Raw genomic sequence first — 27144 nt, 5'->3', positions numbered from 1 at the left:
AGTCTTTTAAAGTGTATTCTCTTGAATCTTGCAGGCTCTTCTTGTAGAGAACAGCAAAAGGGATCAATATGGCTTTGATTTTTCATAATGGTTGGCAAGGTATAGAAACAGCTCCTACATTGAGGGCAGAAGAACCTTCTCTCTGTCTCTCTCTTTGTGTCTCTATCTCTCTCTAATTTTCTATGTCTCTGTCTCTGTGTGTCTCTCTGTCCTTGTCTTGCTGTCTCTCTCTCTGTTTCTCTTTTATCTCTCTCTGTCTCTCTCTCTCTATGTGTCTGTTAGTCTCTGTCTCTCTGTGTGTCTCTCTATGTTTCTGATTCTATCCCTCTTCTTCTCCCTTTCTTTTTTTAATTTTTTTTTCCTTTCATAAAGAAAGGAATTTATCTTTTCTCTTCCCCCGCTCATTTTCCCTCTTTCTTCTAAAAGTGTTTCTTAAGTAGAGTTAAGCCTCCTAATCATAAAATTTTCCACTGCCAAAAAAAAAAAATCCAGGGGTGAAAAGAGCACCGACCTTTAATAGGTTTGAAGTCCCTCACCCTCTTTAACAATTCTTGGTGAAGAAAACAAAGTGTGTTTGCAACAGAGACCTTTCATGACCTTCTCTGCCAACCAGTTTGCATGCTAATCTAAGCAAACACAAAGCCTCATACAATTTTGATGACACAATGAATATAAGCTTATGGTTGAGTAAAAAAGGTTCAGATTTTCCCCCCTAAAATTTTGTGTCATTACTTTTGTCCATTTCTTATTTATTCAGGGGTCAAAAACCCTTCTTAAACAGATCAGGCTGGAGCTTCTGTCATTAGATGCAATCTCTTCTCATCTTTACCCCTTCCTCAAAATTGGTATTTACTTCAACCTTTGCTCTATTCAGTCAAAGATCTGACTGTAAAAAGACAATTGATTCCAAAATAATGACTACTCCCATCATTTCTTGTATGTTAAGAAACGATCAGTCTCATTACATGAAATCAGAGGAAGGAGGACTCTCTAAGGCCAGCTACCATGACCCCAATAGAACAGATCCTGCAACATTCTCAACAAATTGTCAGTTTAGCCTCTGCTGAAAGACTACCAGTGATGACCAATCAAAGCAGCATATTTGGCTTTTATATAACTCTGAGTGTTAAAAAGATTTTCCCTCTATCAAGACTAAATCTGCATCTCTGTGAGCCATTACTCCTCATTTGGGCCTCTGGGGCCAAGCAGAGAAAGGTTAATTCCTTTTTCTATGTGACAAATCTTCAAATCATTAAAGTAAGCTGTCATGACCTGCCAAGTCTTCTCTTCTCCAGGCTATACATTCCCCGCTCCTTAAATCAATACTCAGATGGTAATTTGGATTCTTTTGAGATCACCTAGTAATCTATGATTTGCCATTATAAAACATTAATAGGTTGATATCAGTATTAAGAATGGGTTATTCAGTATTGCAGTGAGAAGCTTGGAAAGACTTAGAAAGACTTCACATTTTCCCATATATGATCTAGTCTAATTTCTTTTTCTTATTCAGTTGTGGTCCAGAGTTCATCTCTATCCATAAGACTTAACTAAGTATATGGACTGAAGAAAGGCCTTAAAATAGCTGCAGCTGAATGTCATAGTCTAGGTCATATGCATTTTTACTTTGTTTCTCTTGCAAAAATGATTAGCCTATGTCTTTTAAGTGACCCTAAATCTCACTAATAATATTTTGTGTAGCCTACAACCCAAAGATTCAAAGAAACAAAGGGTCTATATGTATAAAATATTTATTACAGTTCTTTTTTGATAACTGAAAATAGAAACTAAGGGGATGTACTTCTATTGAGGAATGGATGAATAAATTACAGTGTTTGAATGTAATGAAATATTATTGTCACATAGGAAATAATGAAATGGACAATTTCGAGGAAACTGAGATCTTTATGAACTTGTGCAGAATAAAGTGCATAAAACTAGGAGAATAATTTGTATAGTGGAAAATGACATTTTTGAGAAAAACAACTTTCAAAAACTTTTTTTAAAAATCTGACCAATACATTGATAAGCCATAAGTCCAAAATAATGAAAGTGAAATATATCATTCTCTTCTTAACAGAGAGATAATAAAGTTAAAATGCCCAAGGAGACATGTTTTTTGACAAGGCTAATGTGGGAATTTTTTTTTTGCCAGGTTGCACAAATATGTTTTGAAGAATTGGATTTCTTTTAATTTTTTCAGTAGAGGAAGGAACATATTAATTTTAAAAAATGATACTTGACTTTTTTTTAAAGAGGCCTTATGGTTCTTGATCTATTTGAATAAAGGCAGTAAAGTTTTCTCCATAAAGAGGAATATCTACAGGACATATCCACTGATAGTGATACTGAAATATTTTTTGCTGTTCTAAGACAGGCAATATATATGTTATTGTGATTCAGTCCTTTCAGTCATGTCTGACTCTCTGTGACCCCAACTGGATATTCCTTCCTTTCCTCCCCTAGATGGCAGTAACCCAGTATGTAAAACATATGCAATTCTTCTGTACATATTTACACAATTATCATGCTACACAAGAAAAATCAAATCAAAAAAGGAAAAAATGTTACAAAATGCAAGCACCCAATAACAAAAAAGTGAAAATACTATGCTATGATCCTCATTCAGTCTCCACAGTCTTCTCTCTGGGTGCAGATGGCTCTTTTAATCACAAGACCATTGGAACTGGCCTGAATCACCTCACTGTTGAAAAGAGCCACATCCATCAGAATTGATCATCATATAATCTTGTTGTTGCTATGTACAATGTTCTCTTGGTTTTATTCACTTTACATAGTTAGTTCATGGAATTCTCTTCAGGCCTCTATGAAATCATCCTGCTGGTTGTTTCTTATAGAATAATAATATTCCATTACATTCATATGCCATAACTTAGTCAACCATTCTCCAACTGATGGGCATTCACTCAGTTTCCAGTTTCTTGCCACCATAACAAAGGCTGCCACAAACATTTATGCATACATAGGTCCTTTCCCCTTTTTAATGATTTCTTTGGGATATAGGTCCAATAGAAACACTGTAGGGTCAAAGGGTAAGCAGAATTTGGTAGCCTGTTGGGTATAGTTCCAAATTGCTCTCCAAAATGGTTGGATCAGCTCATAACTCCACCAATAATGCATTAATGTCCCAATTTTCCCATATCATCTCCAACAATCATCATTATTTTTTCCTGTCACCTTAGCCAATTTGAGAGGTATGTAGTAGTATCTCAGAGTTGTCTTAATTTGCATTTCTTTGATAAATAGTGATTTAGAGCATTTTTTCATATGGCCACAAATAGTTTTGATTTCTTCATTTGGAAATTGTTCATATCCTTTGACAATTTATCGATTGGAAGATGGCTCGAATTCTTATAAATTTGAGTCAATTCTCTATGTATTTTAGAAATAAGGTCTTTATCAGAATCGTTGGATTAAAAAAAAATCCAGTTTATTGCTTCCCTTCTAATCTTGTCTGCATTGATTTTGCTTATACAAAAAAAATTAACTTAATATTAGCAAAATTATCCATTTTTCATTCCATAATGCATTCTAGTTCTTTTCTGGCCACAAATTCCTTCTTTTTTCACAGATCTGAGAGGTAGACTATCCTTTGTTGTTCTAATTTGCTTATAATATCATTATTTCTAAATCATGAACACATTTCGACCCATCTTGGTATAGGTGTGGATCAATCAATGCCTAGTTTCTGCCATAATAAAGATTATTTTCATAAAATTTTAAATGTTAAAGTTGGTAAATTAGGTGTATTCACCAATAGATCAATAATTACTGAAAATTTCTTGTTCTTTTTTTTAAGTAGTTGAGCTATTCCTCTTTTTTGCAACTTTTGAAAAAGTAAATTTTATGTGCCTTCATGAAATTGCATTTTCTCTGGTATGCATCTCTTTTCATTTTTTATTGAAGTTTTTTTTTTTTAAACATATGCAAGGATAATTTTTCAACATTGACCCTTGAAAAAACCTTGTATTTCAATTTCCCCCTCCTTCCTCCTATCTCCCCAATGGCAAGTAATCTAATACATATTAAACATGGTAAAAATGTATGTCATATCCAATATAGGCATACATATTTATATAATTATCTTGCTGCTCAAGAAAGATCAGATCAAAAAGGGAAAAAATGATAAAGAAAATAAAATTCAAATAAACCACAACAAAAAGAATGAAAATGCTATGTTGGGCTCCACCTTCATTTCCCACAGACTTTTCTCTGGCTGCTCTCATCATCACAAGATCATTAAAACTGGCCTGAATCATCTCATTGTTGAGAAAAGGCACTGTCCATCAGAATTGATCATCATATAATATTCTTCTTGTCGTATACTCCTGGTTCTGTTCACTTCATTTAGCATCCGTTCATGTAAGTCTCTTGACATAGTGTATTTAATAAATATTCTAATTGTTTGACTCGGAAAAGAAGATAGTCTAACATATATATAGGACTGCTTGCCATCTAGGGGAGGGGGTGGATGGAGGGAGGGGAAAAATCGGAACAGAAGCGAGTGCAAGGGATAATGTTGTAAAAAATTACCCTGGCATGGATTCTGTCAATATAAAGTTATTATGAAATAAAATAAAATAAAATATAAAAAAAAGGAAAAGAAGATAGTGATTTTGAGGTAGTCAAGTCCAAATACTATTGTTATGCCATTATTACTGATGAAAACAGAATATTGTTCACTCAATGAAAGGTCTGTTTCTTTTCATATATATTTTGACTTCTTTCTAGTTGTATCTTTGGATGTACTTGGCATAATGTAGTTTAAATGAGCTTCAGGAAAAGTTTATCTCTCCATTAAATGCCTTTGTTGTTGTTCATTCTTTTTCTTTTTTTTTTCAAGAAGATCAACATCATGGGTGATGTATTGACTTGCATGTGAATGGTATTTAAGTGAGGTATAGTTGTACAACTGTAAACTCCACTCTCTATATTCTTGAATCATTGAAGTCCAATGGCAAGACAAAGGTCAAAATGATTGGCAGTGACCCAGAATGCAGTGGCTGATTTTAGCATTTTCATTGTCTAATCAAGCTCTAAGCATTCCACAGTGCTTGCTTTAGCTATCTTCGTACTATTAGAGCAAATTGTTCTCATTTGTCCATTCCACCAGGGAAAGTCTTCCTATGTTTGAGTATATACAGCTCCCTAATTCACCAACAGGTTTGAGACCTCAACCTGGTTTAGCCTGTCTACCAAGACAATTCACTAGAGTATGGCTACTGCCCATGCTACAGCTTCTTGAAGCCAGCACTAAGAGTTAGGTGAAGGTAAATCACAAAAGTGGATGAATGGCCCTGAAAAGAATTCAGTAAGCTCTCACATCAGAGTTTATTGTTCTCCCTGAACCCCCATATACCATAACCACCAAATGATTTTAGTTCTTTTATGCAGATATACTGTTTATCATCTTCCTCCAGGTCAATAATGTTTATCCTCTCAATCAGTGTTACCTTGTACTTGTATGCATTTCAACTTAACAAGCAAATTAAAATTTGTTGAATGAAGATATTTTGGTGGATTCACAGTGGTGAGTTTTTGCACTCTGAAATATGTTTTTAGAATCTTGAATCTTTTTTTTTTATTTCACATTTTTTATAGACTACAGTTTACATTAACACCTTGAGTAATATCTCCTATATTTATATACAGTCTCTTGTTATCTCTTTCTTTCCTTCTAATTAGAATTTCTTCTTATCAAATTTAAATTAGCTTGACTTTGATTCCTGATAAAATTATAGAATGTATTAAAAAAAGAATGATTGATAAACATTTAAAACAAGGAAGTGGTTATGTTAAAAAATGAAGATTTGTTCAACAACAAAAACCAAGTCATTCCTGAATAAAATTGTTTATTTTTGAGGATTTCTAAATTTATAAACAGAATGTCGTATATAAAGTTTACTTCAGTTTTATCAAAACATTCAACAAAATATTTCATGTTATATTATATTTAAAAAGATGGAGATAATGTGAGCTAGAAAAATACTGTGCTTAGTTAGATTCTCAGTTGTATATATCTAAATGGAGTATAATTTCCGCATTTATAATTATTTAAGTTCTTATTCAGCCTCAGACACTAATTGTGTAATCTTAAGGCAAATCACTTAAACCTCTGGTCTGTCTCAATTTCCTCAACTGTAAAATGGGAATAATTGTCATAGGCCAGAACTCTGAACTTGAAACAAGGATTCTTACAAGGTGTTAACTCAGTGGAATTGATAAGACAATGGTTATCTAGTTTAGTATGGCGTTTAATAATTCTCTAGTTCAGTACATGTACTTAGTACTTAATATAGTTTCACAGGATTCACAGCTATGATAATGGAGTATATAACAAACAGCAAGGACTGGACAAGATTCATTTAATCTTTGGTCAGGCTCCTGGTGGGAGGCTTTCCTCCTGCACTTTCTCCACTGAAACCAAGTCCCTTCTGAAGCCCTCAAGAAAGCTAACTGAGCACCAAAGGAAGGAGACAATAAATACTTTTGGACTTTAACACCTGGCTATTCTTGTGGTGATTACTGAACTGAAATGAAAGCTGCCCCAGGACCTCCAGAAAACCAAACAAGAACATCACAGATAATAATAGCTCTTATCTCTCAAGGTTATTATGAAGATCAAACTATATTGCATGTGTAAAGCACCTAGCACTGCCTGGAATATAGTAAATACTTAATAAAAGCTTGTTTTTCTCTTTCTCTTCCATTCTGAATTGATCAAAAACTGAACTCAAACAGTATTCATGAGTGTTTGCATATTAATAGTGAAATTCCCCTGTGGAGTGCCAAAGGGAACAAAGTTTGGCTTTATGCTTTTTAATATTTTTATTAATGAAACAAATAGAAACATATTGACATATTTATCAAATAAGCCAGAAAGACTAGCTAAAATATAGAAAGGTAGTCAGGATTCCAAAAGATCTTGATAGACGAGAAGACTTTGCTGAATCAGAAAAACATAAAGATGAAGTTTGTCCTTAAGCAAAAGTCAACTTTTCAAAAAAAGAATTAGGAAGTCTAAACATGACTGAGCAGTAGCCATGTAATATGGCTAGTATAGTTTAAAAAGACCTAATGTTTTAGTGGATTTCAAGGTCAATAATGATATGGAAGCCAAAAAAATTGATGCAATGAAAACCTTAGTATCTAGGATTAGGGAAATGACAGTCCTAAGGGACACTGCTCAAGTAAAAAGATATTTGTAGATAACATTTTAGAAGAGACGCTGATAAACTTGGAAGTGTCTGATAAACTTGTTTAGTCATTCAGTCATGTCTCACTCTTTGTGACCAAATGGACCATAGTATGCCAGGTCCTTCTATCCTCAGCTCTCTTTTTAAGTCTGAGCTCATGATCACTGTTTCTACCATACTTTCTATCTATTGCATTCTCTGTTATCCCCTTCTTTTGCCTTTAAGCTTTCTCAACATCTACAATCATAGCAATCCACCTTTCTATAGTTGAAACAGAAACTCTTTTCCACAGCTAATGTTGACACTTGCTGAATCATACAAAAGTCATTAATATCTGTGACCAATCAGTTGGAAATCATCAAGCTTTCATTCACTGAGCTGCATTGCCAGACTAGACTCTGCTTAGTGCTATCATCTACTTGTCTTCTCTAGCTACATGTTCTCTGTATATTTTCTTCAGTTCTCCACTTAAATATTGTCTTCAGGAGTTTGTAGCAACCCTCCTTTCTGTACTAGAGAAAGTTTAGTTCATAGTCCTATTAGTTTTCTTACCTCTTTGTATTTCCAGTACATGCATCCTATTTGTCTTTTTACACTTCTTTCCTTATGCTTTGTTACCCTTCTCTGTTCCAGCCTCCTATTTCATTTGAGGTTAGAAAATCCCATCCAAGGGATCTCAATCTGAAAACAAAATGAGAGGATTTGGGTAGAGTTGGCAACTTTTATTTCTTTCTGTAACAAAGTTTCTGTCTTCCCTATATGCTGATTCTCATCGTAATCACTACAGTGGACTATAATCTACTATTCCATGAAATCATGTTTCTTGTTACCTTTAAATAGAAACTGAAAATCATCTATTCCATTTCCCTTATTTTCCTCTCTGTGGAATGTGAGCTTGCCTGTGAGTCACACTTTCATTTAGAAGCAACATCTTTGTGATTTCTCATTCCATTTATTACCAAAATATTGATATGCATATGATTCAGTTCCTCTGGTAGTATATATACATGTTGGTTTTTGAATAAACTATTTTACTTAAATAAAATAAAGTAAAACAACAACACATGAGTTAACCTAATTTTCCAGCAGCTATGGACAAATATGGACAAGAGTTAAACAAATTATGATGTAAAAATGTGATAGAATAATTTCGGATGCTAATAATTCAAATTAAGAAAAAGAAATTAAAATATATATGATGTGAAGTGGGATAAAGAAAACAGAAGTAGGAAAATGTACAAATTGACCAAAGCTATGTTATAACAATAATAATTGCAATAGACCTTTGTGTATTCAGAATCAATAAAGTAAAAAAAAATACTTTTAAGAAAAGAAAAGTTTGGTGATTATCATCATGACAAGCCAATATATACATCTAGGAGTAAGTTAATGATTAGATAATAATGGAAAATATGAAAACATATACAGTTCAAACTCATCAATTAATATTTGTGTATAGCCTTAAAAGCATTAACATACAAGCTGACATTGATCAGTTAAACATTATTTTGGAGTCTAGTTATTAAATCTGTTCTAAATCTATTTCAATACATTGTCTTCTAGAATACATCTCTCCTTTACCTCTCCAAAATAGCATAAGAGACTTTGTCAAATGCCCTACTGAAATTCAAGATACTAGACTAGGATTTAAAAATTCTTCGGTTCAAACCCAGCCTTAGCCACTAGTTTTATAAATTGAAATTGGGTTAATACAAAGGTATATGATATTGGTTTCTCATTTCTGATGTTACAGTCAAGAGAAGTAACAATTAGTATAGCTGCACAGGAATATCAAAGTCACAGGATTGATGTGGGATCAGATGGGATAATATCTATACTATGTCTTGGAAACATTAAAGTGCTAGCAATTATGAAAGAGAGAGGTTTCCATCATGAAAAGGGCCAAAAATAATGTATGTGCCAGGCAGAAGAGGGCACGTCTAGAGCAAATATAACCAAGTACAAAAGAAGCTAGGCCCAGAAAACCAGAGTGATTTTCTGAATCACCAAAAAAAATATCTTTTCAGTCAAACTTGTTGAGAAAGAAAGAACAGTATATATATTTTTTAATATTAGAGAGTTAAAGTTTCCCTGATCCAGGGATATACAAGCTGCTGAGAAAAGGGGTGCCTGTTCACATTATCTGAATTATCTCCAGGCAAATCTGCACATGCCTACAGGCAATAATTCACTCCCCAAGGCAGTGTCAGGCTCAAATGATAAAAGCTGAAATGAGAGAGATGTTAGTTAGCACTGTCACAAGGAAGGCCAGCACAGTAAGAGATGGGGACAGGCAGCCTGTGTTTCAACCATGCAATGACCACAGACCATTTTTAAGAGCCTTTCCCTTGGATTCTCTTCTTAAGGAATTGATTATAAGGAAAATGGTTTCTTTTTAATAAGCCTCATCACCAGATGATGAGATTGCCACAAGAAACCATGTTTAATCAGAGAGATTTGAAGAATATTTTTATAGATATTTGTCTAGCAATGTACTTTATTGGACCACCATTTAGTCCTTTTGTCCACAGCACATAATATTGAAAAGGTAAATTAGAAACTCATGGATAAAAAGTAAACATTTTCAAGGACAATTAAATCATTACCATAATAATAATAATATCCATTCATTCATTATCTTCAGAAAACAAATGGTACCAGAGTGAAGCATCTAAAGAGAAACAAAATCTCACTTGAGGAACTCACTTGTGATACTGAGGGATACAGGACACTATTGATGATAGTCTCATACTATGTCAAATGTGCTTCCTTCCCCTCTTGCCTTTCTTCTCTTGAGACATCAGATTATCTCCACCCAGTAAAACATAAACCAATAAACTTCATACCTCTCCATCCATATAGAATAATCTGAATAGAGTAGCTAGATGGAGCAATAGATAAGGCAGGGAAATTCAGAGTTCAAATCTAGCCTCAGACACTTAACACTTACTAGCTGGGTGTGTGTAGCCCTGGGAAAGTTACTTAATGCCAATTATCTTGAACAAACAACAACAACAACAAATAAACAAAATCTAATCTCTTAAAACTGACATTCAGAACCTTCAAATCTTCTCAAATCAGTCTTCTCAAAGATTACTAACATTCTCAGCAGCTAAATCTAAAGACCTTTTTCTTAGTGGTCATTCTACTTGAATTTATCACCACTTACTATTGATTTGCCTGCTCAGTTGTTGGTACCATCTCTATCCATTCTCGAATGACCTTATAGGTTATTAGCATATAAGTTTTCTTTTCCTAGTGTAATGGAAATTCCTGAATTTCACACTGGGAAAAGAAAACTTACATGCTAATCATTATTTATTACAAGGTTCATATTTCCATTTCTCAGGCTCTCTTCCTAGACCAATGGATAATTTGGATAAACTCCCATTGTTCTCAAGGTAGACATAACTTTCTTTGAAAGGTATTTATCTGTTTATTGTATTTATTTGTTCTTTTGTATTTATTGTACTTATCTGTTCTATTGGGTAGAGACAAAAGTCTCCTTCCACTTATTCTGATCTCCAGTAAAAGCCTATTGTAGCTGCCAGAATAGTACAATGATTGGTAATCTTGCCTTCCATTAGACATCAGATCACAGTAATTTTAAATTGTAATGTTTTAAAGGCTCTGTGGCTATTACCATTTCTTGTAAAACTGTGAAGCTTTTGTTTTTATTGGGCTAACTTCATGGTTTGACAAAAGCAACAATTAATTCGGATTTGGGAGGTCAAGGTTGTAATCTCAGTAAAATGTGACAAATATATATACATAAATGACTTACCTTGTGAAAGTCAAACAAGATTATGAAGTTGTTCTGCACTGTATAACTTTGGGAAGTCACTTAACACCTCTGGGTCTTATTTAAGAAGACCTAATTGAAACTAAAGGCAGCTAAAAGGTAGTAGATAAAGCATTAGGTCTGGAGTCAGGAAGACCTGAGTTCAACTCCATTCTCAAACATTTACTAACCTTGTAATCCTGGACAAGTTTCTTAACCCTGTTTGCCTCTGTTTATTGACAAATAGCTCTAGTATCTCTGTCAAGAAATCCTGATGAAGAAGAAGACACAACTAAAAATGATTAAACAACAACAAAATTAAACAAGATTTGGAAGAGCAAAATCTTCCAAAACTAAGACATGTTAGTTTAGGAAGGACACTGATAAACTGAAAGCCTACATTAAGATAAAGGTATATAAGCCCATGTCATATGAGATCCATTTGGAGGAATTAGAGTTTAGTGTGGAGATTAAAATTCAGCAAAGAGAAGGGATGAAGAGCATTGGATGTTGGCTATATTCAAGTAAAGAGTATTTTGTGAAAGAAGAAATAGACTCCTCTTTGATCCCAGAAGAATGAATTAGTAGCATTGTTGGAAAAACAAATGTTTGTTTGATATCAGGAAAAAACATATCGGTTATAACTCCCCAAAACTGGAGGTTACCATCTCATGAAATATGTGTTTGACCCAGTGGTGTGCTGGTAAATAATAACTGATTCTCTGGGGAAGATGTACACATAATCACACATTTAGATTTAATATTTAGTACTCTCTATCATTTTGTTAAGTTTAGACAATTAAAACATTAATTTAAAAAGCAGCAAATCTATTTATAATGTCATATATCCTCCTATTTCTGAAATGTAAATGCTCACTGCAGATTTAACAACTGGGACTTGCTAGTTCCATGAGCAGACTCTAGGATATTTTTGATTCTACTGCCTTGAAAGTCTTTGGCCAGGATCTGGATAACCACTGGTCATGTAGATTGTAAAGATGATTCCTTTTCAGACATGTATTGAAATATAGGGCTAAGCTACCTTCCATCTCTGAAATGCTGTTCCTCTTTAAATGCTTTTTCATTCTAGGACATCACAGAAGCAGAATCATAGCATTCCACAGTAGAAGGAATCTCACAAGTCAGAGTACAACCAAACCTGGAAACACACACACACACACACACACACACACACACACACACACACACACAGAGAAATCCAGCTTGTACGTGAAAATCTTCCATAATGAGAAACTTACTATTTCTTGTGAAATCACTTTCTATTGTTGAATTGATCTAATTTTTAGGATGTTTTTTCCTGATAAAGAGCTTAAATTTCCCCCTAACTTCTACTTATTTCTCCTAATTCTGTCATTTGGGGCCAAAAACAAACGAATCAATAACAAAACAACAAATTTAATCTTTCTTTCAATATATGTTTTCAAATGAGTGGGTCAAATATTGTAGATGATGAGTAGATTCTCTAATTCAATTCAGGGTTTAAGCATCTGTTATATATAGAATACTGTGAAAGATACATAAAGATAAATAGTAAGATATAGTCCCTACTCTTCTTGATTTTGTAGTCTAGATTGGAGGAAGGGCATTTATGTGTATGTGTGTGTGAGTGTGTTTATTTAGCACAGCTATTTAACTATGTTAATAACTGGATTAGTTGATGAATGACTAAATAATGCAAACGCATGGAAAATAAGATCATGAAGATTTTTTGATGAGTCCAGTGCTAAGCCCTCTCTTTTTCTTTACGTACATAAAACACAATTTATACACTTGATATCCTACCTATCTTGTTTTATTATATATATATATATATATATACATATATATATATATATATATATATATATATATGCCTTGTCTATTCCAACTAAGCTGTGAGCTCCTTGGGGAATTTAAAATGATGTTCCATTTCTTCTTCTCTTGTCCCCCTAAAGTGCCTAGCATTGTGATTGCAGATTTATAGCTAGATCATTCTCTTAATTGGAATTCTATAAGCAGAGAACCATCTCTCTCTCTCTCAGGAGTAATCACAATGCTTACTATTATTAAAGGAAAAGAAAAATGCCTTTGGGACTGGTAAAGTCTGAGTTAGATCAATTTCTCCAATGTCTTAATCCATTTAGAAAAGTATAAGTATATGTCCTTAAAGGAGGGAAGCCAAACAAGGCCAGGTCAGGATTATTTCCCAAGAAAGACAGAGCACCTCAATAAAACATGTTGGGGCAAGGATTTGTAATTCAAAGACTGTGAAAATGTGGGATTTATTTAGCTTTTATTTAGTTAGTTTGGTTGTTCTGAGTCTGTTCAAAGTGGAGGATGAATCCTGTTGCAAATTTGAGAACATAAGCAGTTGTCTCTAATTAGGGGGGAAAAATCCTCTTTTTTTTTTTTTTTTGAATATCCATATACAGGTTTTTATTTCCAAAGATTGGCATTTGCATGGGGACAAAAAGATAGAAAGTAATTAGGAATAAAATGGGAGAAATGAAAAGGAGAAAAAAGTCCAATTGATTCTTCCCTTTCTATTTAGAAAAACTGTGATCTTGGGAAAGATATAAGGAAGTCTTAGAACTAGTTTCTAGTTACAGCTCTTCCATTCACTAGTTATATGATGCTAGGCAAAGTTCTGTGTTCCTTAGAATCTTAGTTGCTTTATCTAAAAAGAAATTAGATTATCAATATTTTCAGGAAGTGTAGTCCAGTGAAAAGTCTCTGGAGTAAGTCACTGGATTCAAATTCTACCACTCCTCATGGAATATCAGACAAATCATCTTAACCTTCCTGGATCTTAATATCCTCATATATAAAATCAGAATGATTCCAATCAAAGTCCTCTATATCTGTGATCTTATGGTCTTGAAAGGTTTTTATGAGAATCAGATGAGATCATGTATGTGACAGCTACACAAACCTAAGTCAAAGTTATTATCATTAGCAATCAAGTGATTACTAATTAATTAATTAATGATTAATGATGCTTTCCCTGTCTGTATGAGGATATATCATGATGGACAAGGAAAATGATATAATAGATGTGGAAGTGCTTCAAAAAAATTAAAAACACTGACTAAACAGTGATATTGTTAGCCATAAGTTGCCTTATACTATGAATTTCTTAGATATTTAAGAATCTTGAGAGTGAAATTATTATTTCCGGTTGCTCCCTCCCCCAATATCTCTACTAGTTTGGGACATTACCAAACAAAATTGCTGAAAAATGATACAAGTTCCCCAACCCCCTCTCAGAAAAAATGTTCTAAGAATAGGACCATCTCTAATATCCAGCTTCAGTGTTTCTATGAGTATAATCACTTTCTCTTGAGTATATTCTCATATCTTCTCCAGTCCAGGGCATCTCATTACGATGTGTGACAGTGAAGCAGGAATATTTCCCAAATTAGATACAGGCTTGAAATACAACCTGTTTGACTCTTCAGATTTGCTCAGGAAAAATGGGGTGGCTCCTTTTCAGTAGCTGGAGCATACGGTATGGCTTGAATGGCATGTGAAGACTGGTAAGTGGGTAATCTGATTATAGATCACAGAGCCTGTGGTTGTTCTTCATTCATCTGATAAAAACTCATTAAGCACCTACTAAGTGCAAGAATCTAAGTCAAGCTTTGAAGGAGATACAAAGAAAGTCTTTAGGAACTTACAATCTAATACAGAACAGAAATAACCACAATACAAAGGAGAGAATTATTAGCATCCTAAGAGAATTTAAGTTCCACTTAAGAATCTATACCAAGTGAAAATGTATTTTTTTAAATTATATTTTAAAGATCAAGTCTTCCTCCCTCAAGCAAACTGAAATAAAGGAGCTATTCTCAGACCAGGTTTCACTCTAATGGACACAAAAACTTTGGCCTGCTGTTTCTAACTTGCACCCAGATGTCCTTCCCTTGGTGAACCTGGTAGCCCTTAACCCATAAGAACTTATGAGGAGACCTTAATTAACTTCCTCATAGCTAGGATTATCATATTAGAAATGTGTATCTCTCTGACAATAAATGCATTTAGTGTCCTGGGAGCTGGAATCTATATTTTTAATTCTTTCTCCAGTCTAAAATAATATATAGAGAGAAAATAAATTGAGAAAAATAATTTCTAATTGAAGCATTCCAAGAAGGAATCATGGACGGTTTTGTAGGGATCATTTTGGGTTGTATAAATCATATTGGGTTTTGTAGGATAAGTAAGATTTCAGCAGGTGAAGGAATAGAAGGTATATGAAACCACATTCTATTTGGGATGGGACTGTGGAATTATATAAGCATGATCTGAAACATCCTCAGAAAATGGTAAGTAGTGGTTCATTTTGTCTCAAGGAGAGAATACATCTAAAAAAGGTACAGCTGGGAAAAGTAGGTAAGAATACAGTTTAGAGAGCTTTGAATGTCATTTCAATTTATTTTGTAGGGCTGATAGGACATTGTTGAAGATTTTTTTTAACAAAAAAATGATGCAATCAAGGAGTTGCCATAGGAAAATTCATCTGGAAGAAATATAAGGGGATGGGTGGATTGATGGGAGAAAATACTGAGTCAGGGAGACAAGAGGTTATGGTATTAGATCATAATCATAAGCTGATTCATAAATTCTAATGATTCCATTTCATTTAACATAATCAAATTAAATCCAGGCTTTTCATAGATAGAACCAAATGGAAAATCCAAGTAAATTTTCTAATACTTCATTTGAAACATTGGCTAAATACTTATTTCCACAATATCTGTGTCATCAGAGGAAAGTCAAGCATTTACCTAAAATTACTTAGATTACTGCTCTAATTTTCTCTTTGCTTCATAATAAAGACCTGATATTTTTTACAATTCTCAAGGTCATTATACTGTATTATCTCATTGTTTCCATTTCTACCTAAGTGTTAGGATTTAGAGGAAAATATACATATGCAAATGCTTGGCTTTTCAAGGAAATTCTGTTCCACTTCTAAGAATCTGTAGAGAGAGTTATCAATAGAACAAAAAGTTTCCTATAGCAAGATATATTACTTTTTTTTTTAGGATTATATAATCTTTGCTGTTATTACTGTTTATGTCACAGTTGTGGCTTTCCTACTTTGAAAGCTTAAAGAAATCACAGAGTGGTGGTATTTGAATGGTTGATATGCCCTCTATAAAATCTCCATTAGGTGTCTCATTTGCAAAGTGTGAAACCATTGAAAAAAAGTTAAGGCTTAATTTTTGTTTCATTAGATTGTGAAGAGACCAACATGAATTAATTAGTGTTAACTACCACACGCTTCACTAATATTCTGCCAACACAAAGATTTCCTTCCATGCCAAGATGAGAGACATATTCAGGATGATGAGAGACCTATAAGTAGGCTGATACAATTATTATTACAATTGTTGCATGAAAAGATTTTTAATTGGGAGGGGATTTTAAATTTTGGAGGGTAATAACCTACATTAGAATCTTGGGTAAGACATTTAATTTAGATTTAATGGCATGATTATATGCTAAATGGATCCAAATGAATTTTTAAAGCATATTTATTACAATTATTTATACAAACCACACCTGAAAATGAGCATTTGGGACTTTTGAAGGATAAACCATTATCTAACAACCTCTTGGATTAAAATGCTCTTTCAGAAGAAATTTCTGGGGATGCTGTACATGGAACATTTCTGCATAATAACAAAAATATTTCTGTCTTTTACATGTATGTTAAGCCATTCACACAATCCAGAAGCTTAGGTTTCTTGGAGTAAGGGTTGAGGGAACCTGCTGTAAGAGGGACAATTCAATGCATTGGGAGTAAATTTTCAGCTATACCTTCATACTGTTGACTGTAATAATCCTTGGTAATGTATTTATAAACAAACAAACAAAACCAAAGTCCAAAACAAATTCCCAGGTAGGAATGTTGTCTTGCATTAGACTCGAAGATTCTTGTAGCCAAGACTCCTGAGCTACCTAAACTTTGTATTTTTCTCAGTGCCCTACTTAGTGTGCTGAATGCAGGCTGTAATTAATTAATAATTTTGTTGTTGTAATTGAATTGAATTGTATTAAACTAAATCCATGATTGCCAGGAAGTAAAGAATATGTAACCAAAAAATGTGAACAAATTCCTTTTCCTTCATTTTTCTCTTTTATGACATTTATTCTATTCTGCTATATTCTGTAGATATTTGTTTATATATTAACTCCCCTATTGAAATGTAGATTGTCTGAGGATTGGGACCCTTGTTCTTTGTTTACCTTCCCATCAGCTTGTACCATCACTGAGTAATGTTGCATAAATTAATGAATTAAGCTTCATAATCACAATTAGTTAATATTTAAGCCAATATTGGAAGTACTAAGCAAAAATACAATGGGAAGATAATTGAATTGGGAATCACAAGACTGGGGTTCATTGTACCACTAGCTCTAACATTAACTAGTTGTATAGCCCTGGCTTATAGACCTGGAATTTCTGTCTTTATAAAATGAAGTTTAGACTAGATGATCCCAAAGATTCCCTTCAGTGCTAACATCCTTTGATTACAAAATAATATGCATAATTTAAAAAATCATTAACTACTTCAAAGATCTGTGACTTCATGAGTCACAATTTTGAAGTCACAGATCCTTGAGATAATCGATGCCTTTTCATAAAATTATGCACATAAGCATAAAATATAAATATAACCCCCCCAACAATAAAACTCTTCCCAAAAATGAGGGATATTATGGACAATTTGTGGACTTTTAGCCATGTGGAAGAAAAGTGCTCTCAACCCAACATTTTGTTATTACACTCTATTTAGGGGTCTCTGTCTTACAAATTACCAGATGTGGGGTAAAAGAATCCTTCATATGTTAAGGGATGAAGGATTCTTCTCTGTAGCAATTTGGGAATTCCTGTTAATGCAGAGTTTGCACTAGGGGACCTCAGAAGTCATTTCCAACTCTAAGACTGTGATTCAGTGATTCCAACGAAACCTCCTGGGATGAGATCCAAGACAGATTCATTTAATTACCACATTCTTATCAGCATAAATAGCATTATAACAAGGTCTGCACAAGGTATTATTACTTACCTAGGACATCCATTCAATCCACAATCCCTGTTCTGGTTGGAGATACAGAAAGAGACACGATTCAGTTTTCTCAGAGTAAAAAAAATTCACACACCTGAAACAATCAGAAAATAATTTAATATAAAAAGTAACACTATTAAGGACATCAAGGCTTCAGAAAAAAAGAGAGCATTGTATTCCAGACTTTTTAGGAAAAGTTTCACTGGCAAGGTGCCAAATCAATATATCCTACCAAAAAGAGATCACGTAGTTTTGTAAAGTTTGCAAAGTTTATACAAGATATATAGATACTTGTATCTTTTTCTATCTCTTTATCTACATAGATCTCTACATAAATATCTTTAATTATGTATCCAAATCTCATTAAATCTTCATAGCAGTCCTGTAAAATAGAAACTATTGTTACCCGCACTTAACAAATGAAGACACTGGAATCAAAGCAAGTTATGTGACTTGTCCAGGATCACACACTAAGTGTCTAAAGCAGAATATGAATATAATTTATTCCGACATCCAAAGAAAGGTAAGAAGAAAAGGTATGTGAGGCAGTGTGGCATAATGGAAAGAGGAATAGGTATGAAGTCAGAGGGTCTGGGTTCAAATAGAAATCAATTGTAGAATCACTTCTTTTTGAGTCTCATTTTTCACATTGTAAAATGAGGTGAGTTAGAATAAGTGAGTTCCAAGTGAACGAGATAAAATGAGATCTCTCAAGACAGTTGTGAAAATCGAGTAAGGCTTCATTTATTTCAAAGTTTGAGTAGGCCTGAAGGACTTTAAGGTCAAGGGCATACTTAAGTCCCCTTCTTGTTATCCTCCCTATTTCAGCCAAATATGGGCAACTATGTACTTGTTGGCCAAGTTCAATTTCTTGGGTAGTTCCCCCGTTTAGAATGTAAGATCCTCAGCCAATAAGGATGAGGGTCAGTGGTGGGAGGGGGAATTTGCGTTAGGGATAAAAGCGCCGACCCTACCCCCTACGGTGCTTCCTCCCTTCGACTGTCTGCTCCATGGTGGGACGCCCGATTCTCGCGAGAACGTAAATAAACTTTGCTTTGCTTCTAGAGATCTATCCAGTTGTTTTATTAATGGTTTCTGACCCACACACAAGGTACTGTAAATCCCAGCTCTAAATCTATGCTCCTGTGATGGAGAAAAAAGCTTGAAAGAATGACATATAAGTATCTAATAAAGTTAATGAAAGGACAATTAAGTGGCAATGGATGTAGTACTGGGCCTGGAAACACAAAAACTCATCTTCTTGAGTTCAAAATAACCTCAGAAACTAGCTATGTGACTCTGGGCAAGTCACTTACCTCTGTTTTCCTCAGTTTCCTCATCTGTAAAATGAGCTGGAGAAGGAAATAGCAAACCACTCCAGTATCTTTGCCTAGAAAACACCAAATAGGATCACAAAGAGTCAGGACAGTAATGACTCAACAACAACAAAGTATAATAATCTCAATTATTTCCCCACTCTTCTAAAAGAAGTCCTGGGGAAGCCATTACAAGAGAGATGAAACAGCCTAGCAGTATAAGACCTGCAGCAGCAAGAGGCTAAAGCAGAGTCTTCATTCTTCCCTCTGTCATTCAGCAGCATTCTTGGATCCCTTTTCACAATACTTAGTCCTGCTAGATTCTGTAAGAACCCTATATTAAAACAAACAAACAAACAAACAAAAAACTCTCCAGACTTTACCTGTTCCATAAAGGGTGCTTTATCCAGGTCTACCCCAGGGGCCCTGAGGACTTGATCTGTTTCGATCATCCTCCCTGAAATCCTTTGATTTCTTTGTGAGTATCCCCCCCTCGATAAAGATTGCCTACTTTATCATACAGTTCTTTTCTCCAGAATTTATAAGACTTTGTTATTCCAGACCTTCTTGAGAAGAAAATGGAAATGTTTAAGTTAAAGAGAAAATGAATATTTGTGTGTTTTGTATGCATGTGTGTTTTGGTGGAAGAAAAGGGATCAGCAATGAACATCATCTCATCAATCAATCAATAAGGACTTGTATGTATTGTGTGCCAGGCCTGATGTTAACCACTGAGGTTATTTTTTTATTAAAGCTTTTTTTTTCCAAAACATATGCATAGGTGATTTTCAACATTCACCCTTGAGAAACCTTGTGTTCCAAATTTTTCCCTAGCTTTCCTTCACTCCCTCTCTTAGAGAGTAATTCAGTATATGACAAACACATGCAATTCTTCTTCTTTTTTTTTTTTTATTAAAGCTTTGTACTTATAAAACATATGCATTGTATAATTTTTCAACACTGACCCTTGCAAAACCTTTTGTTCCAAATTTTCCCCTCCTTCCTCCATCCCCTTCCCTAGATGGCAGATAATATGTTAAAATATATGTTAAATCCTATATATATACACACAGTTAACTAACAATTCTTCTATAGATATTTCCACAATTATCATGCTGCACAAGAAAAATCAGAGTGAAAAGGGGAAAAAATGAGAAAGAAAACAAAAATGCAAACAAACAACAACAAAGAAGTAAAAATACTATGTTGTTATTCACATTCAGTCCCCACAGTCCTCTCTCTGGAACAATGAAGTTATGAAAACAAAAGTGAAAGAGTTCCTGATCTCCAGGAACTTTTTTTATGTTAAACATGTGCAATTCTTCTCGATATATTTCTATAATTATCATGCTGCACAAGAAAAATCAGAGTGAAAAGGGGGAAAAAATGAGAAAGAAAACAAAAATGCAAACAAACAACAACAAAGAAGTAAAAATACTATGTTGTTATTCACATTCAGTCCCCACAGTCCTCTCTCTGGAACAATGAAGTTATGAAAACAAAAGTGAAAGAGTTCCTGATCTCCAGGAACTTACTTTTTTTATGTTAAACATGTGCAATTCTTCTCTATATATTTCTATAATTATCATGCTATACAAGAAAAATCAGATCAAAAAGGGAAAAAATGAGAAAGCAAATAAAAATCAAGCAAACAACAACAACAAAGGTGAAAATATGATGTTGTGATCCACATTCAGTTCCCACAGTCCTCTCTCTGGGTGCAGATGGCTCTCTCCACTACAAGTCTCTTAGAATTGGTCTAAATCACTTCTTTGTTTAAAAGAGCCACATCCATCAGAATTGATCATCATATAATTTCATTGCTTCCATGTACAATGGTTCTCTTGGTTCTACTCACTTCACTCAACATCACTTCATATAAGTCTCTCCAAGCCTTTCTGAAATCCTGTTGATCATTTCTTCAAGAAAAAATAATATTCCGTAACATTAATATGCCATAAAGTATTCAGCCATTCTCCAACTAATAGACATCCACTCAGGTTCTAGTTTCTTACCACTACAAAAAGGACTGTAACAAATATTTTGGCACATACAGGTCCCTTTCCCTTCTTTAGTATCTCTTTGAGATATAAACCCAGTACAAACACTGCTGGATCAAAAGATATGTATAGGTTGATAGCCCTTTGGGCATAGAGAAACTTAAATTTTAATGAAAGAAAAACATATCCATCTATAAGTATTTACAGAATACATATGGAAATGAATACAAGGTAGTGTGTGGAGAGAAGGTATTAATAGCTAGGAGAAACAGAAAGGCTTCCTATGGAATTCAGTGTTTGAGCTGATTTTTAAAGGAAATTAGGAATTACAAAAGTAGGAGAAAAGGAGGGAAAATATTATAAATATAAGACCCAAACAGAATAACAAGCAGATATCATGGTTATTGCTGAGTTATTAAAATCATGTAACTCCATTTGGAGTTTTCTTGGCAATAATAATTTGCTATTACCTATTCCAGATCATTTGACAGATGAGGAAACTGAGACACAGGGTTAAGTGACTTGTCCAGGGTCACACTGCTAATAAGTGTCTAAAGTTAAATTTGTAGTTAGATCTTCCTAAGTCCCAGGCCAAAAATTTATCCACTGCATCTGTACTCTAGTTCATCCATTTTTGAGAACTGTCCTGGAAAAAAGGCTGTCCAGGAAAAATTGGATTTATTTGCTGGATATTCAAAAGAAGAACAGAGATAATTCACAAAACTTCAGGGGAAGATTTTGACTTGATTTAAAACAAAACTCTTTAGAGCTACCCAATGGTGGGTAGGAATATATGGAGTAGTTAGTTTCCCATTACTGGACAAGAAGTGCAGTGAAGTGACTCTATCTGATCACAAACTAATTAGAAAGTAATCAAATGTGTTTAGCTAAAACTATTTTATAAATCAGTGGTCATCAAAACCATTTGATACTAACTAAGAAATAGAATAGTCAATCAGTAGAATAGATTAGGTTCACAGGACAAAATAGTCAATGACTATAGTAATCTAGTGTTTGACAAATCCAAAGACCTCAGTTTTTGGGGTAAGAACTCACTATTTGACAAAAATTGCTGGGAAAATTGGAAATTAATATGGAAGAAACTAAGCATTGACCCACGCCATATACCAAGATAAGGTCGAAATGGGTTCATAATTTAGACATAAGAAAGACAGAAGATGGTTGCTCTCTCAGATCTATGGAGAAGGAAGGAATTTGTGGCCAAAGAAGAATTGTAGTTCATTATTGAATAGAAAATAGATAATTTAGATTATATTAAGTTTATAAGTTTTTGTACAAATAAAACTGATACAAACAAGATTAGAAAGAAAGTAATAAATTGGGGAAATATATTTTATATTGAAGAGTTCTGATAAAGGCCTCATTTCTAAAATATATAGATAATTGTCTCAAATTTATAAGAATTCAAGCCATTCTCCAATTGATAAATTGTCAAAGAATATGCACAGACAATTTTCAGATGAAGAAATTAAAACCATTTCTTAGTTGTATGAAGAAAAATTATTGAGCAGAAAAATGCAAATTAAGACAACTTTGTGGTACCACTATACACTTCTCAGACTGGCTAACATGACAGGAAAAGATAATAATGAATGTTGGAGGGGGTGTGGGAAAATTAAGACATTAATAAATCGTTGGTGGAATTGTGAACAGATACAACCATTCTGGAAAGCAATTTGAAACTATGCCCAAAGGGCTATCATATCCTTTGATCCAGCAGTATTTCTACTGGACTTATATCCCAAAGAGATCTTAAAGGATCTTAATTTGCCCAAAAAATGTTTGTGGCAAGAAATCGGAAACTGAGTGGATGCCCATCAGTTGGAGAATGGCTGGATAAGTTATGGTATATGAATGTTATAGAATACTATTGTTCTGTAAGAAACAACCAGCGGATGATGTCAGAGAGGTCTGGAGAGACTTATATGAACTGTAGCTGAGTGAAATGAGCAAAACTGGGAGATCATTGTACACAGTAACAGCAAGAGTATATGATGATCAATCCGTACATGGATCTTTTCAACAATGAGATGATTAAGGGCCTTTCCAATGATCTGTGATGAAGAGAGAATCATCTACACCCAGAGAGAGGACTGTGGGAATTGAGGGTGCATTTTTACTTTTTTGTTGTTGTCATTTGCTTACATTTTGCTTTCTTTCTCATTTTTTTCTGTTTTGATCTGATTTTTCTTGTGCAACAAGAAAATTGTATAAATATATATATATATATATTGGATTTAACATATATTTTAGCATCTTTAAAATACATTGGATTAGTTGTCATCTAGGGAAGGGAGTGAGAGGAAGGGGGGGAAATTTGGAACTCAAGGTTTTGCAAGGGTCAATGTTAAAAAATTATCCATGCAGTGGTTTGAAAATAAAAGGCTTTAATAAAAATGTGTTTAGCTATCAGAAGGGATAAAAATAAAGAAAACCACTTCTTAAATTAATTTCTGGATAATATTATTTGAGTTCAAGTAATGGAGGAGTAAGGGAGAATGAGAGGAGAATGCCCAAATAGGGACATTTCTCCTCAAGGAAAGTTTGAACTAGATGACCCTTTTGGTCCCTTTCAACTCTAATATATAATCTTTATTTTAAAAGAAAAAGTGGAATATTTTCCTTACTCTTTTTACACATGAAATATTAGCTTAGACAGAGGCTGGAAACTCATTCAATTCCCAGCATTTCCATTAAGAGTCCAGACAGCAGACACTGTCCCAAAGTCTGATGACACCCTCTTTCTCCTACACTCTGACCTTCCTTCTGCTGTTTGCAGCAACAAAGGGCACTAAAGCCAAAGTTAGATGCTGAGGATAATGTCTGCACTCTGTCTGTTTATGGCATTTCACTCATCATGAAAAATGGGGACCTGGTTAACCTCACTGGTACTTTTAAGTTCTTTTCTAGAGGGTTTCATCATTCTGTTCTTTGACCTAAAGTACAGCCACAGATATATTTATCTGTCAGGAAGCACTTCGATGGAGGTTCTGAAAATGTAACCACAAAATTAGTTATGCTCTTGAAATGGAACTGAAGAGATAAATGACCAAAATATAATCCATGATATATGATTCTTATATTTTCTCTCCAAATTGAACCATTGACTGGTCCTTCAGCAAACTTTTTTTTTTTTTTTAGTATGAAGGACATCTGCACCTGACCCTATTCAACTCCAATTTCTGTTTTCTTGACTCTGTCTACCTCAGCACTGCTGCTCTCAGTTTACCCTGTTTTAATCTGCTTCTTTCTTCCATCTATGTGAAGTCTTCCTGCACCTGTTGCTAGTTATTTAAGGGGAGAGCTTTTTTTTTTCAATTTTCTCTCTCATTCTCCCTCATTCTCACTTCATATAATAACTGGTTTGTTTCATTTTTCTATTCTTCCTACTAATTAAACACATTTTAAAATAATTTCTAGCTTCTATATGAGAAAAGTAGTAATATATTGTACATCTCTGCATCTATTCAGGGTGCCTATTATATCCCCCCAGATAAACCAAATACTTAGCATATTTTTGGATTAACAGATATGTTTCAATTGTTTCAATGAAATTAATTATATTATCTTCTCATTTGTTTCTCATATATGTCAGCCATATAAAGACAATAACTTTTTCTAGTCTAAGCTCTGTATCTCTCCTACACCTAGCACAGTGGTTTGTATGAAATAGGTGCTTAGTTAAACCCTAATTCAGATTCTCAGGCTCTGGACTTACAACAACTGTGCCAAATCTTAGAAGGCTAAGGCACAATGGAGAGAGGATCAGGCCTGAAGTTAAGAAGACTTGAGTTCAAAACTAGCCTTAGATACTTACTAGTTATGGGGCTCTGGCCTAGTCATTTAACCCTGTTTTCCTTATCAATATTTCTTCATCTGTAAAAGGAGCAGGAGAAGGAAATGGGAAACCACTTTAATGTATTTGCCAAGAAAACCCCAAATTAGGTTATGAAGGGTTGTACTATAGAAGAGAGAACTTTGGCCTGAGAAGACAGAGCACAATCTATAAAAAACCATAAAAAGATGCATTCTTCTTCAATGAAGCACATCTCCAGAGATGTCTATACCCTCCACAGATACATATACATATATAATCAAAGTCCCTCCAAAACCTACTCATTGAAACTTAAGCATTAAAATATATAAGGTGATATCTGTAGTGCTCTCAAGAAGTGATCAACAGATATGTCTACACTCAACAAAGAGAAACCCCAAAATTCAAAACAGAACCACACCTCTCTATAAACTCATAATTTGAATCAGGCAATTCATAGTAAATTTTACAAAACTCCTAATCTCAGAGTTAGAAGGTACTTCTTCAGCATCTAATCTAACCTATCATTAAATAGATGTTCCCTTGTCCTATGCACCTGACAAGTGGATATTTGATTTCTACTTAAAGTCGTCTCTAGTAAGGAGAAACCAGCTACCTCCTAAGAGATTTTAATACAGTTTGGAATTTTTCTTCTTTTTAATAATCAAATTTGAATCTTTCTTTCTTTGTTTTTTTGTAGATTGTCCTCTGTCCTCTCAGATCAAAGTTCTCTCTTCTATATTACACTTCAAATATTTGAAGACAGCTTTAATAACTTCAAAAGTCTTTTCTTCTACAATCTGAAAATTTTTCATTTCCTAAAACCAGTCCTTATATTGGAATTGGACAGTATATCCTCACCATCCTAATAGGTAGCTTCCTGTTCCTCATCGGTTATAATCAAACACAGTATTAGAGTTGTTTACGATTTATTATTATTTTTTGTTAATAAGGTAGACTATGATTGCATTAACTTTTTAATGTTGAATTCCCAGACCTTGAAAGGGAAGTTGGGGGTAAAGGCAGTGTAATGTTATATAAAGGCAGTTAGGTGGTATAGTAGACAGAGTTCTGTGACTAGAGTCAGAAAGACTCATCTTCTTGAGTTCAAATCCTACCTCTGACACGTACTAGCTATGTGATCCTAGACAAGTCATTTAATCTTGTTTACCTCAGGCCTCTCATCTACAGATGAACTGGAAAAGGACATGCCAAACTACTGCAGTATTTTTGTCAAGAAGACCCCAAATGGGTTCCTAAGAAGTCAAACATGATTTAAAGCTACTGAACAGCAACAACAATGTCCACAGAAAGAAATTTAGATTTTTCCTTCTCTGCAAGACATTTAACTTTTCCAAATCTCCATTTCCTTATCAGTAAAATGTGTTGTCTATTTCCCTCAAAGAATTATGGCATCAAATAAAGAAGTTAAAATGTATATTAGTAATTCCTTTAAATGTAAAAGCCCTTTAACAATGGCTTTTGCTTTTTTCTTTCTTTTTTTTTAAGTTTTATTTTAAGTCAAGGAAGTTGCTTTGTTTAAAGAATAAATAAATGAAACCCAAGAGTGTGGCATTTGGACTTGAAATTCACAATCAATTTATAACACTAAGAGGAAAAAATAGGCTAGTGAGTCTGGGGAAAGTGTTATCTAAGGTGACAGAAACCTAGAAGTGGAAGGAAGGAAAAGGACAGATTTATAGAATAATAGATCACTGTCACTGATTCCTGATGTGCTGCCCCAGGTATCATAGGATTATATAGTCTCTATATATAGAATGTGGATGTGATCTTTTTTTATCTGCAATCCAATACAATTAAGCATACATTATGTACCAACTTTTTACTAAGTATTGTCCCAGCTCCTAAGAATGCAAAATCAAAAGTTAAAGAATCTTCAAGGAGATAATTTCACAAGT

This window comes from Antechinus flavipes, chromosome 2, assembly GCF_016432865.1.
Source record: "Antechinus flavipes isolate AdamAnt ecotype Samford, QLD, Australia chromosome 2, AdamAnt_v2, whole genome shotgun sequence".
NCBI lineage: Eukaryota > Metazoa > Chordata > Mammalia > Dasyuromorphia > Dasyuridae > Antechinus > Antechinus flavipes.
This window is presented reverse-complemented; position numbering follows the sequence as displayed.